Raw genomic sequence first — 15838 nt, forward strand, 5'->3', positions numbered from 1 at the left:
AAAGGTGAGATGGCAGCACTGTTAAGTCATCTGAAGGCCAAGCTTCCTAGGTCATATCAGTATCAGGCATCGATAAAGGACTCTGGTAAATAAATGAAGCCATTTCTCTAAGGAATAAAAAAAAAATCATCACTTTTAAATGCTTAAGGATGCATTTTGTCAACATGTTTTCATTAAGATACAGCTTTCTGAAATGTACCAGAAACAAAGGGAAGAAAAATCTCTCCCTTTCCTTTCCAAACTTCTGCCTTCCAGAGCATTTGAGGCAGAGCAATGCTGGGAATATAAGAAACAGAAACAGTGGGGAGGGCAGAGCTGAGGAATCAAGTTAGAGCAGCAGACACAGCCTGTGACACTGACCATGGTCTCCTGCACGGGCCCCATTTATAACCTGGTCTTTAACTTTGTTTATCTTTGTGGATATTCGCAGAAGCATCGTACTTTCCAGAAGTTGGGGCCCTATAATCATTATTTGTCTTTGGAGAAAATGGGATTATGGGCCTTTAATTGCTCTTCTCAGAAAGTCGATGTTGTAATAGATCACTCTTCACTGACCCTCTTCTCCAGGTGGGGCTTCTGCGTTTTCATGGTTTCCCCTTGGCCTTGGCGTTGTAACAAAAAACAGTAAAGGTGGGCTCCTTGGTACTAAACCTCAACCACAAGCAGAAAGGAAGTGGAGAAGGCTCACCTTCTTCAGTGTTTGAGAGTGAAAACCCCCAGCTGTCCTAGGAACGAGCACCTGTTTATGGAAGTGAATGCAAATTGTAGAGGTTTCCAACTTGTGTGCATCTGCTACAGCCACCACAACAAAGGACCACAGACTGTGCGGCCCGAACCACAGACGTTCATTTCTCACCGTCACAGAGGCTGGAAGTCTGAGATCCAGGTGTCGGCAGGGTTGGCTCCTTCTGAGGCTGTGTGGGAAGGCTCTGTTCCAGGCCTCTGTCCTGGGCTTGTAGATGCCATCCTCTCCCTGTGTTTTCATACCGTCTTCCCTCTGTGCATGTCTGTCTCTGTGTCCAAATTTCCCCGTTTACCTTTTAGTGAGGTCACCAATCACTAGGTTAGGGCTCACCCTAATGATACCCTTTTAACTTGACGACCTCTGTAAATATCCTATTTCCAAATAAGGTCACATTTTGAGGTACTAGGAATCAGGCATTCCAATGTGTGAATCTGACAGGGAATCATTCAACCCACAACACAGCTCAATTAAATCATCCCAGGTTTCAGACTGAGGATGGTTTGGGGTGAAGAAGACTGTCTCCCCCAGTTTGCAGCAGCTGCGGTTTTCCTGTCCTTCTCCTGTGTGTGGTTTCAGCTCCGCAGTCAGCTTTCAGCTCTGAAGGGCAATGACTAAGGGCTCTTTGGGTACACAGAGGTGAGTCGTTCTGATAAGATTGGGGAAGATCCTAGAAGACACCTGGATGTGCCAGTGGACTCTGAATGCTTTGCTTGGCTAAGTTCTGATGTGATATCCCCTACTGCAGGTAAGGCATGACAGAAACCAAGGGGTGAGTACAGAAGGGAGTGGTCAACAAAGACATTCGTCGGGACAGCAATTAAGACTCAGAGAGGCTGGGCATGGTGGCTCACACCTGTTATCCCAGCACTTTGGAAGCTGAGGCAGGTGGCTCACCTGAGGTCAGGAGTTCAACACCAAACTGGCCAACACAGTGAAACCCTGTCTCTACTAAAAATACAAAAATTAGCCGAGCATGGTGGCATGCACGTAGTCACAGCTACTCAGGGGGCTGAGGCAGGAGAATGGCTTGAACCCCGGAGGCAGAGCTTGCAGTGAGCCGAGACTGCGCCACTGCACTCCAGCCTGGGTGACAGAGTGAGACTCTGTCTCAAAAAAAAAGAAAAAGACTCAGAGATAGCCAGCTGTGGCTCCAGCCTTTCATCTAACACCATGCTTGGCTAACACTACCCTCCCTACCTTTCCTCCTCCCTCCTTCTCCCCAGACAAAAGCTTCTCCTTCTTGGCTGCACACCTTTACCAGACTTCCTGATATTCTGGCCTAAGCTGTGTCTCTGTGCTTTCCTAAGTGTAAAAGTTTCTTATGGCTGCTGCACCAAATTACCACAAAGTTAGTTACTTAAAACAATACAAATTTATTGTAGTATGGTTTCAGAACCAGAAGTCTGAAATGGGTCTCGCTGGGCTAAAATCATATTGTCATCAGGACTGCATTCCTTTCAGGAGGCTTTAGGGGAGTCCCTATTTCCTTGCCTCTTCTAGCTTCTAAAGGCTACCTGCATTCCTTGACTTGTGGTCTCTTCTTCCATCTGCAGTGCCGGCAGCGGGGCATCCTCACATGTGTCTCTCTAACACTGACCTTCTTCTTCCACTTACGAGGGCCCCTATGACGACTTTCATCTGCCACTTTAATTCCCCCCTTCCTATGTAACATAAAACCGATTCTAGGATTAGAATGTGGACATCTTTTCAGAAGGCAGGAGGGAGCATTATTCTGCCAACCATACTAAGCGAGACAAATTCCTTCCTACAAGGAATTCCAGTGACAATTGTTATGAGAATAAGGTGTTCATGTCATGACATAAGGACTGAACGTTTCCACTGGGGTATTGTTTGTCGTTATTTTGTTTTTGTTTTGGTTTGGCTTTTTGAAACAGGGTCTCGCTCTGTCATCCAGGCTGGAGTGCAGTGGTGCGAATTTGGCTTACTGAAACCTCTGCCTCCCAGGATCAAGTGATCCTCCCACCTCAGCCTCCCGAGTACCTGGGCTACAGATGCACACCACCACGCCTGGCTAATTTTTGTATTTTTTCTAGAGATGGGGTTTCACTATGTTGCCCGGGCTGGTCTTGAACTCCTGGGCTCAAGTGATCCACCCACCTTGGCCTCCCAAAGTGCTGGGATTACAGGTGTGAGCCTACTGGGGTTTTTGACCAAAAACAGAACCTGAGTAAGGACAGTTTGGAATTCAGTGAGCCAAAACATGAAGGAAGAATCAGTGAATGAGCAAGTAAATACAGACAATACGTGTAAGTGTGTCAACTGTTTTTAGGGAAGTACACAGGTTATTAATCTTAGAGAGTAGAGCACGCACCAGGGAGGGGTGAGCGCATTTGATTAAAGCCTTAATTATAGATTGTGCAATCTCCATGTCCAAGGAATCAAAATTCCTAGCTTCATGGATCCTCTTCCCAGTCCACTTGCCAATCAGCTTTCTGGAGCAATCTGGCACAGGAAGGAGTGGGAGAGTAATAAGCAGCCCAGATCCCCCTGCTAGCTAGGTTGCACAGTCCCCAGAGGGTCCTTCCAGGGAGTTGGGTCTCCATAGAGTACTCCCAAATCAATCAACTCCCTTTAGCCAATCTCAGCGCTGAGCCCCATGGTACAGCACCCTTGGGATCCAGCCTATGCATACTCTCCAAGCCCTGCTGGTTCATGCTACCTAGGTTTTACAGTTCTTTACCTTCAATTTGGGGCCCAGCACAGCATCCACTGGGGCATGCTGTGCTACAACCATAGTGATAGGTCTAAGGGCCAAAAGGGGTGGGGTAAGCACAGACTAAGGAGACGATTCTCATTACCTTGCAGAGGAGAGGTCTCTGTACTATCTCCAGGCTAGAAGGAAGTTCTGGCTCTTCCCAGGAGGTGTGGGCTCCTTTTGCAACTTAGAGGGTTCAGGAGGACCCAGGGATTCAAGATTTTAATGGCATCAACACAGATTCCTTTACCCGAGCAGAGCTGGGGATGAGGTGAGGTGAGGTGAGGTGAGGGAGGCATCTAGGGGACAAAATTTCAGGACTCATATACTCCCTGAACATGCATGAACCTGAGAGTGAACACTTCAACACCTCCTTAAATTTTGCACCATGGGCCCCTTGCTTGCCTCACCCTAGCTGCTGCCTTGCATCTAAGTGCCAGGTCCCAGTCTCTTCCAACCAGGAACCAGACTTTGGCACAGAAAATTGACCTTGCATGGTATTTAACCTACTTCGGCAAGGACCCCAGAAGACTGCATAAATTGGCTATTAGGATGGAGCCTCAAAGCATGAGAAAAGTGATGTCTGAACTTAGTGAGGTTCCGATGCCAGAGTCGCTGGGAGCAACTGCAGGGAACAAGCTGGAAAGGAGATATGACAGAAGACACCCAGAAAACCCACCAGATCATCACATTCCATGGGAAGTACCCTGCAGAAACTGTCTGGATCCTGGAGGACGATGGTAGACCACTCAAACTCAACTAAGCAGCAGCCATTTTTTCCTTCAATTCCTGACATGATATCTTTGTTGGAGAGATGAATAATGTCTCAGGTACATTTTACACAGCCAATGATTTGGTGAAGCCATTCCTTTCTAATTCCATCAGAAAAGAAGATCAGAAGCTATTTGCAATGAAATAGAAAGAATAAAAAATATTTCTTTACAGTTTTGCCCCAAGGACTATGTTACCTCTTTCACCATTGGTCATATTATAGTCTGTGGAGATCTGGACATCCCTACATCTGGGTGTTCCATAGAACGTCACATGGATATGCACTACAGATGACATCATTCTAGTCAGGCCAAATGAGCAAGAATTGACTAGTACAAGTCAGACACATATGTTCCAGGGGATGAGAGAGAAAAGCCTATGAAGATTCAGAGGCTTGCTACATCAATAAAATGTTTAGGAGTCCAACGGTCAAGGGGTATGCCAGGGCACTGCATCCAAAATAAAGGATCAAATATTTTATCTTACATCTCCCACTATGAAGAGGAAAGCCCAAAGGTGAACTCAAGGACCAACTTATAATATTCTCCACTAGCAATGATCATTGTACCATGAGCAGGAGAGGGGATTACCAACAGTGCTAGGTTTTCTGTATAAATAAACATTTGTTGAGGCTCTCCAAAGAACATTAGCAACAAGAAAGAACACAAAACACAAAACTTAATCAAATTTCCAAGCTAGTACATCAGTTAGCTATTCCTGCATAACAAACCTAAAACTTAAGCCACTAAAACTTAGTGGCTTAAGGCAACTACCATTTGCTTAGCTCATGATTCAGTCAGCAACTTGATCTGGGCTCATTTGGATGGGTACCATGATTTTGCCTGGGCTCATTCCTACATCTTTGCTCAGTTGAGGAGTCAGCTAAGGATTGGCTCGTTTGGGGTGGCCTCAGCTAGAACATCTTACCTTTGCTTTATGTGTCTGCTCATCCCCAGCAAGCTACTCTGTCTTGTCTTATTCATAAGATATCTGGGCAGCGTTCTAAGAAAGAATAGCCACATGTAAGACCTCTTGAGTTCTCACGCTAGGCCCAGAAAGGGCACACCATGACTTCTGCTGAATTCTATTGGCCAATGCAAGTAACAGGCCAGTAACAGATTCAAAGGTAGAGGAAATAGACTCCACCTCTTGAAGGAAGAGTTGCAAAGTCACATTACAGGGAACATGGATACAGGGGAAAGTGAAGAGTTGTGGCAGTTTTTGCAGTCTATTAATCTGCTGGATTCTGTATGAATTAACATTTATGGGAGCTTCCAAAGAGGAGCAGCCTCTAAGAGGGTGAGAGAAGTAGGAGCCGGATCAAATTTCTGGACCAGTCTTTTCAAGGCAAGAGTCAGACATTTCTAAATAGATTTGATGACCCTCCTTAGAAATGCAGCAGGACAATGTGGCCCCAGTCAAGCCCTGACCTCTCTCTGTATTCAATCCTGCCCTCTGAAGTGACCTCTGTATGTCCCCTGTCCTCTTTTATAGTCAACTTAGAATTGACTCTATCACTTCTGCCTTCAGAACAGAGCAAATTTGTAAATTTACTGAAAAAGGTGGACAATATGTTCAAGAAAATAGGAACAAATTTCTATAATCTGCCTGTCACCCTCCTGCATGATTTTTAATGACATTCTTTGCTTCAAAGGAAAATAAAAATAAGGAAGTAATCTGACATATAAACTGCACTTAAATGCTAGTAAGTCTTCACACACAAAGAAAGAAACAATAAGAGAAAACCCTAAAAATATGGAGGTCGGGAGCCAAATGCAGCATATGTTTTTGAGAATCTAATCTTTCCAGCAAATCTCCCAGACAGCTGTCAGAGTGAGCTCGGTGGTGGGGTGGATGAAGTGATAAGACGTGGTACTGTGTAAAGCTCCACCCTAGGCTTCATCATTGGAATGCCAGCCATCACCCTTCTCCTTTGCAAATTGGCATTTCATGAAACAAAGCACAATTTCTTAAATCCCAAATCCTATTTTTACTTCTATTTGCCAAGTTATTTTCTCTGCTCTTACTTTTTCTGATTTTCCTTTGTCTAGTCTGTTTTTCTTTTTCTTTTTCCTTCCCCATTAAGGAACAAGGATTTTCAAGCTTTGCTTCCTTATCAAGCTACGAGTCCAAAGAATCAGACCTTTCGGTTTCCCTTTTCCATTTTAAGATATGATGAGTCAAGTAGATTTGTAAGGTAGCAGAGGTGCCATGTTACCCAATCATGGCTCCAAGAACAGGAATTTGGAAGAAAAAAAGGAAGTAATAAGGCTTCTCCCTGTTCCAATCCCTTTAAAATGCAGATTTAAGAAAAGGTGCTAGGGAGTCAGACAGGAGGAACTAAAAGAGCTTTTTGATTTCAAATTCTGAGCTCGGAGCTTGAAGAGAATTTAGAGACCTTCTAGCTGCAAACCAATCTGATCTCTCTAAATTTAAGCACAACCCTTCCTGGGCTCAAGGAAACATTGTCCACAAGAGCACCTACCCTGAGGACAAGTCTTGTATAGGGATCAATAAGATACTCTAAATCGAACTTGCCCTAATGAGCTTTATCTATTTTAAAAAAGACCAAACAATGGGAGGCAGCAGAGCATGGTGGTTAAGAGCACAGACCCAAGACATCATGGGTTTCAATCCTGGCTCTACCAGTGTTATGGGTTGAATGTGTTCTGAACCTCCAAAACCCACATGTTGAAGTCCTAATCCCTAGGACCTCCGAATATGACATTATTTGGAGATATGGTCTTTACAGAGGGTAATCAAATAAAAATAAGGTGATTAGGGTGGGCCCTAATGCAATATAAACTGATGTTCTTATATTTAAAAAAAGGAATTTGGACACATAAACAACAAGCACACAGGGAGACTGCCCAGTGAAGATAAAGACAGAGATTGGGGTGATGTGTCTAAAAGCCAAGGAATGTGAAAGATTGCAGCAATTCCCAGAAGCTGGGGGAGAGTCAGGAACAGATCCTACCTCACAGCCTCAGAAGGAACCACCCCTGCTGACCCCTTGATCTTGGACTTCCGGCCTCCAGAGCTGTTAGAGAATAAATTTCCATTGTTTAAAGCACCTAGTCTGTGCTACTTTGTCTGGGCAGCCCTGGCGAGGTCACACAGCCTATCACCATCTATCTGTGTGACTCTGGCATGGTTCTCCTTGCCCTGTAACATGTAGATGACAATAAATGTCTAAGTCAGAGGGTCGTTAGGAACACCAATTAAATAAACTAACGTGCAAATGTTTCAAATAGAAGTTGACACAAAGAAAGAGGTATATGAATGTATCAGTCCATTCTCACACTACTATGAGGACATACCAGAGACTGGGTAATTTAGAAAGGAAAGAGGTTTATTTGACTCACAGTTCCGCAGGGCTGGGGAGGCCTCGGGAAACTTACAATCATGGTGGAAAGGGAAGCACGCATGTCCTTTTTTAAATGGCAGTAGCAAAGAGAAGTGCAGACCAAAAGGGGGAAAAGCCCCTTATAAAACCATCAGATCTCACGAGAACTCACTCACTATTACAAGAACAGCAGCATGGGGATAACCACACCCATGAGTCAATTACCTCCCACCAGGTCCCTCCCATGCATGACATGTGGGAATTATGGGAACTACAATTCAAGATGAGATGTGGGTGGGGACACAGACAAACCATATCAATGAATCTTTGTTAAATAAAAACAAAATTAAAACCAACATCTGCATGAGTCATTATAGGTATTATTAATTAATGAATTTGCTTGACTCTTCAGTCAGTGTGGTATTAGAGGGAAAATAAGAAATCCTTTGGAAAGCCAAAACGCCATTGCTTATTCCAAGCATTGTCTACAAATTGTTATAATCAGAGTTATGTTGTTTTCTTTGTTTTTGTTTAAATCGTTTGGATCTGGCAGTGCCAGATTTAGGTTTCCAATAAATTATTAATCTATGAGTTAATAATTCATGTTAATTGGTGGCATAAGCCACTTTCTCTGGCAAATGTGAGCAAAGGCCACAACTTTTTAACAGCAAGGGTGAAACCTTTTCTGAGTTTTTTATCCCTCCCCCATGGTCTATCATGGAAATATTAAGATATGAAAGAAAAATTTTAACCAGAGCTGGGAAAGCAAGATAATTCCAAGGATAAAAGTGTAGACTGTCAGCCATACTTCCTAGCCAAGCACTGCCTCCATAGCCTGCTGAAGGAAAAGGAGGTCTCCAGGGAATTCAGGGGGACTCCAGCCCCACACAAGCCCACCCAAGAAGGATACAGCCATGCAGGTTTGTAAACCTTTGACAAGACAACTTATAATCATTAAACATGTTGACTCGTTGATCAAAAAACTTTTTTTTCAGAAAATAAAAGAAGGCATTTGAGAGATTAGCTCACCAATGGGATTTTTCACAAAGAATGATAATTTTCCTAAATTACAAGGCACAGGCTTAAGAATAGAGAACATCCATTCATACTGGGTGACAGCCACAGAATGCTAAGCAAACCCCTTCCACCATTGACTTCTTTGATTTTAATTAATGTATATATGCTCTGCCTTTTTGTTTCCAGAAAGAATTTCAGGTAATTCCTGATTGCAGGCCACAGAAGCCAAGAAATAAGACTTCTTACCCGAACTAATGTGCCTTTACTTTTCAACTCATGGATTTGCCCCTAGATCTGGGAAGCAGCCACAAGTGGCCTAGATGTTCTCAGTGTTTTATACCTTTTCTGGCCTTAATGCTTATTTGCAAGGTTCTTGTCAAGTTACAGGCTGATGTGATGAAATGACTTTTTCCCATTTGGAAAATAAGATTATACTTAGTAGCTTGTTTCAGTCTTGATTAAAAGATAGATGTAAAATATGCAAAGAATGATGTCTAAAGACTTAAAGATAAAATTTACATGGAAGTCACTAGTTTAAAGAGATTCAGTTAGCTCCTCCGGCTCTTGTTTTTCTGAAGAAAATTTGAATAGCATATGCTTTTCATTGTGCTCCTTTTCAGCCATTTACATATCGGGAAAATGTATATTTGGCAACTGGTCCTATTTTTAGGAGTCCTTGAAACTTGCCCTTTGAAAATGTTTTCATTTTTGGCACATATGTGTGTCTTAAGCAGAATGAAAACACAAAGCTAAAAAAGAAAAATATGTACAAAAAGGAATGATTTTTCCAGCCCCATGTAGCACAATAAGAAAGCAATCATTCAGTTGTGACTTTAAAAAATGGATTCTTGCCTGGATTTTCCAATGATTTCCTTCTAAATGAGCGTTTCTCTGCAGAACTGAACTAATGTAAAGAGACAGTTTGTTCCAGTGCCAGAACTGAACCAGCAAAAAAAAGGACGGAGGCTCTATTTTCATAGGAGGAACTTAACAAAATAATACCCACTCTGTTTCTCTGCAGCCTCTTGTGTCAATTCAGAAGAAAGTGCCATATGCCATTGCGTGACTTGAAGCGTGTTTTCCCAGCCTGACTCTTGGCCACCACTCGTTCTGTTATTTGCAGTCAGTAACAAAGATTCATCCTTGTGTCCATCATGCAGCAAGGAGAATCTTTGTCACTTAGTGTAATTAATAGCTGGACCTCACAAGGGAAGGTGGGAGAAGGAAGCCGTTCATGCATAGACCTGGATAAATTCGGAACAGGCTTTGCGAATCCTTGCTGTCTTTTGACCAGTGAAGATGCCAGAGCCCCAGCAGAAGAGGAAATATGGTAAGCAAAGTGTTTTCTCTGGAGCTGTGTGTGTTATAACCCCAAGCTCTGTAACTGTAGTTCAGGAGAGCTCTCTAACTTTCCCTATCAAGCCAGATGACCATCAAGGACTCCCCTCTGCGTGTATGTCCTATTTCCGTGTATTTCATCCTTCCCACTTTTCTTCCACAACACTGTCTTCACCAACCTCTAGATAGATACCACTATAGAATAAAAATCAAAAACAGAGGCCTAATGCTTGATGAGTGCCTCCCCTAGACTATGTGGTTAAATCACTCAACAAGCTTTCAGAGAATGTGTAATGGGCCCTGTTTTCAAAATGAGAGGACTGAAAAGAGGTTTGGAGAGGCCAGTGCTGAGGTTAGGCTCAGGGAACACAGATGGAAATAGCCGAATCAGGACCACATCAAGGGCACTCTAATGCCGAGATTCTTAGCTCACTTTTCCCTGTACTGTGACCTTTTCTTTCATTTTATTTTTATTTTTAAATAGAGATGGGGTCTTGTTATGTTTCCCAGTCTGGTCTTGAACTCCTGACCTCAAGCAATCCTCCCGTCTTGGCCTTCCAAAGTGCTGGGGTTGCAGGCATGAGCCACTGCACCCAGCCTCCTTAACTTTCTGAACTCCTACTTATGTATTTTTTCTTCCTCTTCCTGTATAAAAATGGCTGGATGGATTCCACTTGTCCCCGGACCTTTAAATTCCTGTCTTCCATACCTGAACAAACCCAATTTATCTCTCAAAGTTTCAGAGAGCCCCTAAATACTAATAGTTCCTCACCATCGTCTCACTTGCAATCTGTGCGTCTCAGAGTTCCCTTCCCAGAGGCCATTTTTTGCCTTTAATTAGCAAATGCATAAGATTCTAGGATCCATGAGATTTTTTTCCTTCTATTTCTGCCCAAGGAGAAAGCAAACATGTACTGCTGCCTTTGCCATCCCAGGCCCATAATCTCTGTGGTCTTTCTTCACCTTTAAAAACCTCACCTCATGTATCTTTTCTTAGGCTCATCTCTCAAATATTCAGGTTATTTCCCCCAGGCTTCCTCTCACCTCTTTCCTCGTGGGTACACTGGCTAGGAGTGTCCAGCCTCATTCATGACGGGGTCGGATCTCCTTTCCTTGCCCTGTTGCTTTCCACAGTGGAACCAGCATCCTCCCTGACTCCCTGCCACTCCTCAGGAACCACGACTCCCTGTCGCCCTCCTCTGGACAGGACTGTTTTCCATCCATCCTCCTCCCTGCTCAGACCTCCATCCATAGCAGTGTTTCTAAACCTCCAGCTCCCTCTCCCTCATCCCATCTGTGTTAGTCCATTGTCACACTGCTGATAAAGACACACCTGAAACTGGGCAATTTACAAAAGAGGTTTAATTGGACTCACAGTCCCATGTGGCTGGTGAAGCCTCACAATCATGATGGACGGCAAAGAGGAGCAAGACACATCTTACATGAATGGCAGCAGGCAAAGAGAGAGCCTGTGCAGAGAAACTCCTGTTTTTAAAACCATCAGATCTTGTAAGACTCACTCACTGTCATGAGAACAGCACAGGAAAGATCAGCCCCCATAATACAATCACCTCCCACTGGGTTCCTCCCACGATGTGTGGGAATTGTGGGTATTAAAATTCAAGACGAGATTTGGGTGGGGACACAGCCCAACCATAGCACCATCTTCTCAAGGATCCTTTTCCACACATCTCACAGGGTCTGCTCCTGTCCTAGCCAGCTGAATAGTTATCCTAGGCCTCCAAAGTATTGCCAGTCAATGTTCATAGCTCTCTTTATCCAATTTGGGAACTCATCACTGCCCCTGAAACCCAACTGCTTCATGATAGGCTGCAGCAATGACAATTTTGGAGGCCCAGCCCCTCCACGAGTTTGTTCTGATTTGGGGTGTGCCCATTTGCGCTCTACCTAAGCTCCTAAGGATAGGGGCTCCTGTTAGTCTTAGTGACACTATGTATATAATAAATTATAATGCTATAAGTGGGCATTAAATTCTAATTCTTTTTTGAGGCTGCGTCTTGCTCTGCTGCCAGCATAGATAGTGCAGTGGTGCGATCTCAGCTCACTGCAATCTCCACCTCCTGGGTTCAAACGATTCTCATGCCTCAGGTTCCCGAGTAGCTGGGATTACAGGCATGCACCACCATGCCTGGCTAATTTTTGTATTTTTAGTAGAGATGAGGTTTCACCATGTTGGCCAAGATGGTCTCAATCTCCTGACCTCGTGTTCTGCGTACCTCAGCCTCCCAAAGTACTGGGATTACAGGCATGAGACACTGCTCCTGGCCTAAATTCTAATTCTTTAAATATGTAGAAAGCATAGTCATTCCTTCCAAGTCCATGAAAGTGTCTTGCCTACAACATGTGCTATTTTTCAATCCAAGGTACTCTGCTGAAAGTTCAGACCAGCATGGCAAGCTGCACAAGCACAATTTAAATTCCTACCACACCACACAATTTTTGGCTGATGTGTTCCTAAGTATTTAAGTCACTGAACATTCCCTTCTTGCCACCCCAACTCCTCTCACATGACACCACCAATTTTGCCTTAAGGGAAACCTAAATGCAGATTCCTGTGACCTTGAGTGGACAAGATGGAGAGTTAGTTCCTGCTGTGATCCTATCATCCATCTGTAGAACCTAGCAGAAACTAAGCTAAAACTTAGGAGCAGTGGGAAATGAAGGAGGGTTGCTCTCAAGCCCATCTGTCTGGCCCAGACCTCTGCAAGTCCTAGGCTGAATTGCCTTCCAGATGTCCACCAAGATCAAAAATGTCACTACTTCAGACCAGATTCTTTGCTTCCTCCCCACAGGTGTAACCAGGCAGAGACTTGGGAGTTATCCCGGACTCCTTCCCTTAAATGATCCCTCCCACACGATGCAAGTCCTGTCCACCTCTCGCTGAACAGATCACCTAAAGTCACCCGAGCCTGTCCTCTGCTCTCTGTCCCCATCACATCCTCTTCAGTGTAGAATTAGGAATGCAACTGCAGTTCCTTCACTGCCTTTTACCTGCACCCTAGGAATATTTACCCTTCACCAACTCCCTGTTGCTTACACCATCAACTTGTGGAGACCTCTGGGCCTGAGAGATGGATGTGGGGGTGACTGGAACCTCAGTTATCACTCAGCCTCTTTGTCACTCACTCTCTGCCTCAGCATTCAGAGCTTAACAAAGACTGACGTAGCCTTCTGGTAGACCCATAAATGGAAGCTATCAGGACCATGGCAGAAGCTGATTCAAATTCCATGGGTGCATACAAGGTTTTCCAAGGCCCAGCCTCCACTGCCTTTTAATTTGTAGCAATATTGGACTGCCTGTAGGTCCCCAAACTCACTAGCCTTTGCATGTGTGCTCCCAGCACAAAGCTGCTTCCCACATCCCCTCAGCTCCATACAATTCCTCCTTGTTACTCATAGAGGAAAATCTATTTACAGATTTTGCTTGCTCAGATGCAGCAGCCCCTAGGATGCCCTTCTGACTTCAACTACCTCCTCCTTATCCCTGTCTTAGTCTGCTCCAGTTGCCATAGCAAATACCACAGACTCAATCGCTTAAACATCAGACATTTATCTTCTCACAGTTCTGGAGGTCAGAAGTCTAAGAGCAGGTTCCTGGTAATGGCTCTCTTTCTGGGTTGTAAATGGCAAGTCCTCAACATGTCCTCAGGCAACCTTTCCTCAGGGCCTGCCCACACAGAGGGAGATCTCTGGTGTATCATTTTCTTCTTTTTTTTTTTAAACTGGTAACCAATTTATTAAAATACTTGACTTAAGAATCTGCAATGGTGGCTTCAACCTCAAGCTCTCGTTCAATACTGCTGGAAGTCATCCACTCAACAATCTCAGAAGGGCTGTGCGAGTCAACGGGTGGCTTGTGGATTCTCATCTGGAAACGATCCCATGTCTTAGATGTTTTCTCCTTCACCTCAAGGAGTTTTCTTGTAGTACTTCTCAAAGTCTTGGTAGGCATTCTAACTGGCCCTTTCACTTCGGGATTCTTTTCCTTTGCTCCTCTGATCAAGTCAGCACACATTTCTCTGGAGATTTTATGTGGCAGCTCATTAGTGTGATTCGAATTCAGCAAATCACCACCTCCAGCTCCATGGGTGTTTTTCTGGGATCTTTAAAAGCCATGGCTGCGGCACAGTTTCTTGACCGACTTGTTCATTGGCGAGAGTGAACAGTGGTGCAACAGGAACAAAAAGCTATTATTTTTTTCCCATAGGTTATTAGGGAACAGGTGGTAGTAAGTTACATACGTTCTTCAGTGGTGATTTGCGAGATTATGATGCACCCATCACCCAAGCAGTATGCACTGCACTCAGTTTGTAGTCTTATCCCTCACCCCCTTCCCACCCTTTCCCCTTGAGTCCCCAAGGTCCATTGTGTCATTCTTACGCTTCTGCATCCTCATAGGTCAGCTCCCACTTATGAGTGAGAACATATGATGTTTGGTTTTCCACTCCTGAGTTACGTCACTTTTAGTCTGTAATCTCACCCAGGTCACAACGAATGCCACTAATTCATTCCTTTTTGTGGCTGAGTAATATTCTTTCTCTTCTTAGAAGGTCACCAATTCTATCAGAGTAGGACCCCACCCTTATGACCCATTAAACCTTAACCTCCTAAAAGCCCTACATTCAAACACAGGAAATCACAGCTTCAACACAGGAATTCTAAAGAACACAATTTGGTCCATAGCAACCCATATCCCAAATTCCCTCATAGAACAAAACACACTACCTGCATACAGAAGAAAAATGACTGTCCTTGAGTACTCTACAAATTAGTTTGTTTAGCGTTTTATTATAAAAGTTATTATTTGCAATCTATCTTACTATAATTGCACTATGTTCATTATTTTTTGATAAGTAGAAATGCAATATGTTTGCATGTATGTGTTTTAATTAGTACCTTATGAAACTAGTAATAGCTGGCTATTTTTACCTAAATATGTCCATTTTGTAGAGTTAAATCTATGTATGTGTGTAGTTTATCTTTATACATTGATCAACCAGATAAACTTGTCAGTTAACTTTTATTTGCTATGTGCATTATTCGTTCCACAAACTTCTAACAAAAAAGGTTAAAAACAACCCACATGATTATGTAAACATCAAACTACACTTTACGAAACTACAGAAGTTTCACTGTTGCCATCAATCTGTGAGTCACAGCAGGAAAGTGAATTGATGGGCTGATAAGGGTCCATTTCACCTGCTTTTGAAGGAACCACACCTCTCCTCTTTCATGAATTATTAAAATCGAGAGTCAAAAGTTGCCATTCTGGAAATGGATGGATGCTGTTAGCTGTCATGTGACAAGTGAGGTTTCATTTATTTTTAACTCACAGTTCCCTCTCACATACATACTGAGAGACTGAAGAAAATGCTGGGAATCATTAAACACGACTGGTTTTATGGTGTCTAACTACATCTTCAATGTTTACTAAAACTAAAATTTAATCTTTAATCTCAATTATATTATACATCATGAATAATGTGGACCTGTATTCCAGCTCCTCATTTCTTATGAAGTCAGTCTACAAAATAATCAGATTAATTTATAGAAATTGCCCAGGAAAAATGGTCTGATGACTATGGTTACGGCTCACTTGCTTAACTTATTCAGTGTTAAGCTTAATTTCCACAAGAGGTTGGAGCTACTAAGAGTTGTTTGTTAAGAAGCTACGAAAAGAGCATACTTAGGTGTTTCCACACCAAACCAGACTGTGAGCTCCAGAAATGGGCATGAGAGGCCTTACAAGACTCTCTTCTCCCTTATGGCCATTTCCTAAAGCAAATATCAAAAGCCTGCATTACCCATGAGTTGAACCATCCTATGCCTACAAAATGGCCACTCAGAAGGATTACATAAAAGTTGCCATTCCTTTCTAATAGAA

At 43.4% G+C, this 15838-nt stretch overlaps 1 pseudogene; it reads right to left on the reverse strand.

The window, feature by feature from the left end:
- Positions 1-13705: 13705 nt before the first annotated feature.
- Positions 13706-14070, reverse strand: LOC103218429 (small ribosomal subunit protein uS10-like; annotated as a pseudogene).
- Positions 14071-15838: the final 1768 nt, after the last annotated feature.

Source organism: Chlorocebus sabaeus, chromosome 2 (genome assembly GCF_047675955.1).
Source record: "Chlorocebus sabaeus isolate Y175 chromosome 2, mChlSab1.0.hap1, whole genome shotgun sequence".
Lineage (NCBI taxonomy): Eukaryota > Metazoa > Chordata > Mammalia > Primates > Cercopithecidae > Chlorocebus > Chlorocebus sabaeus.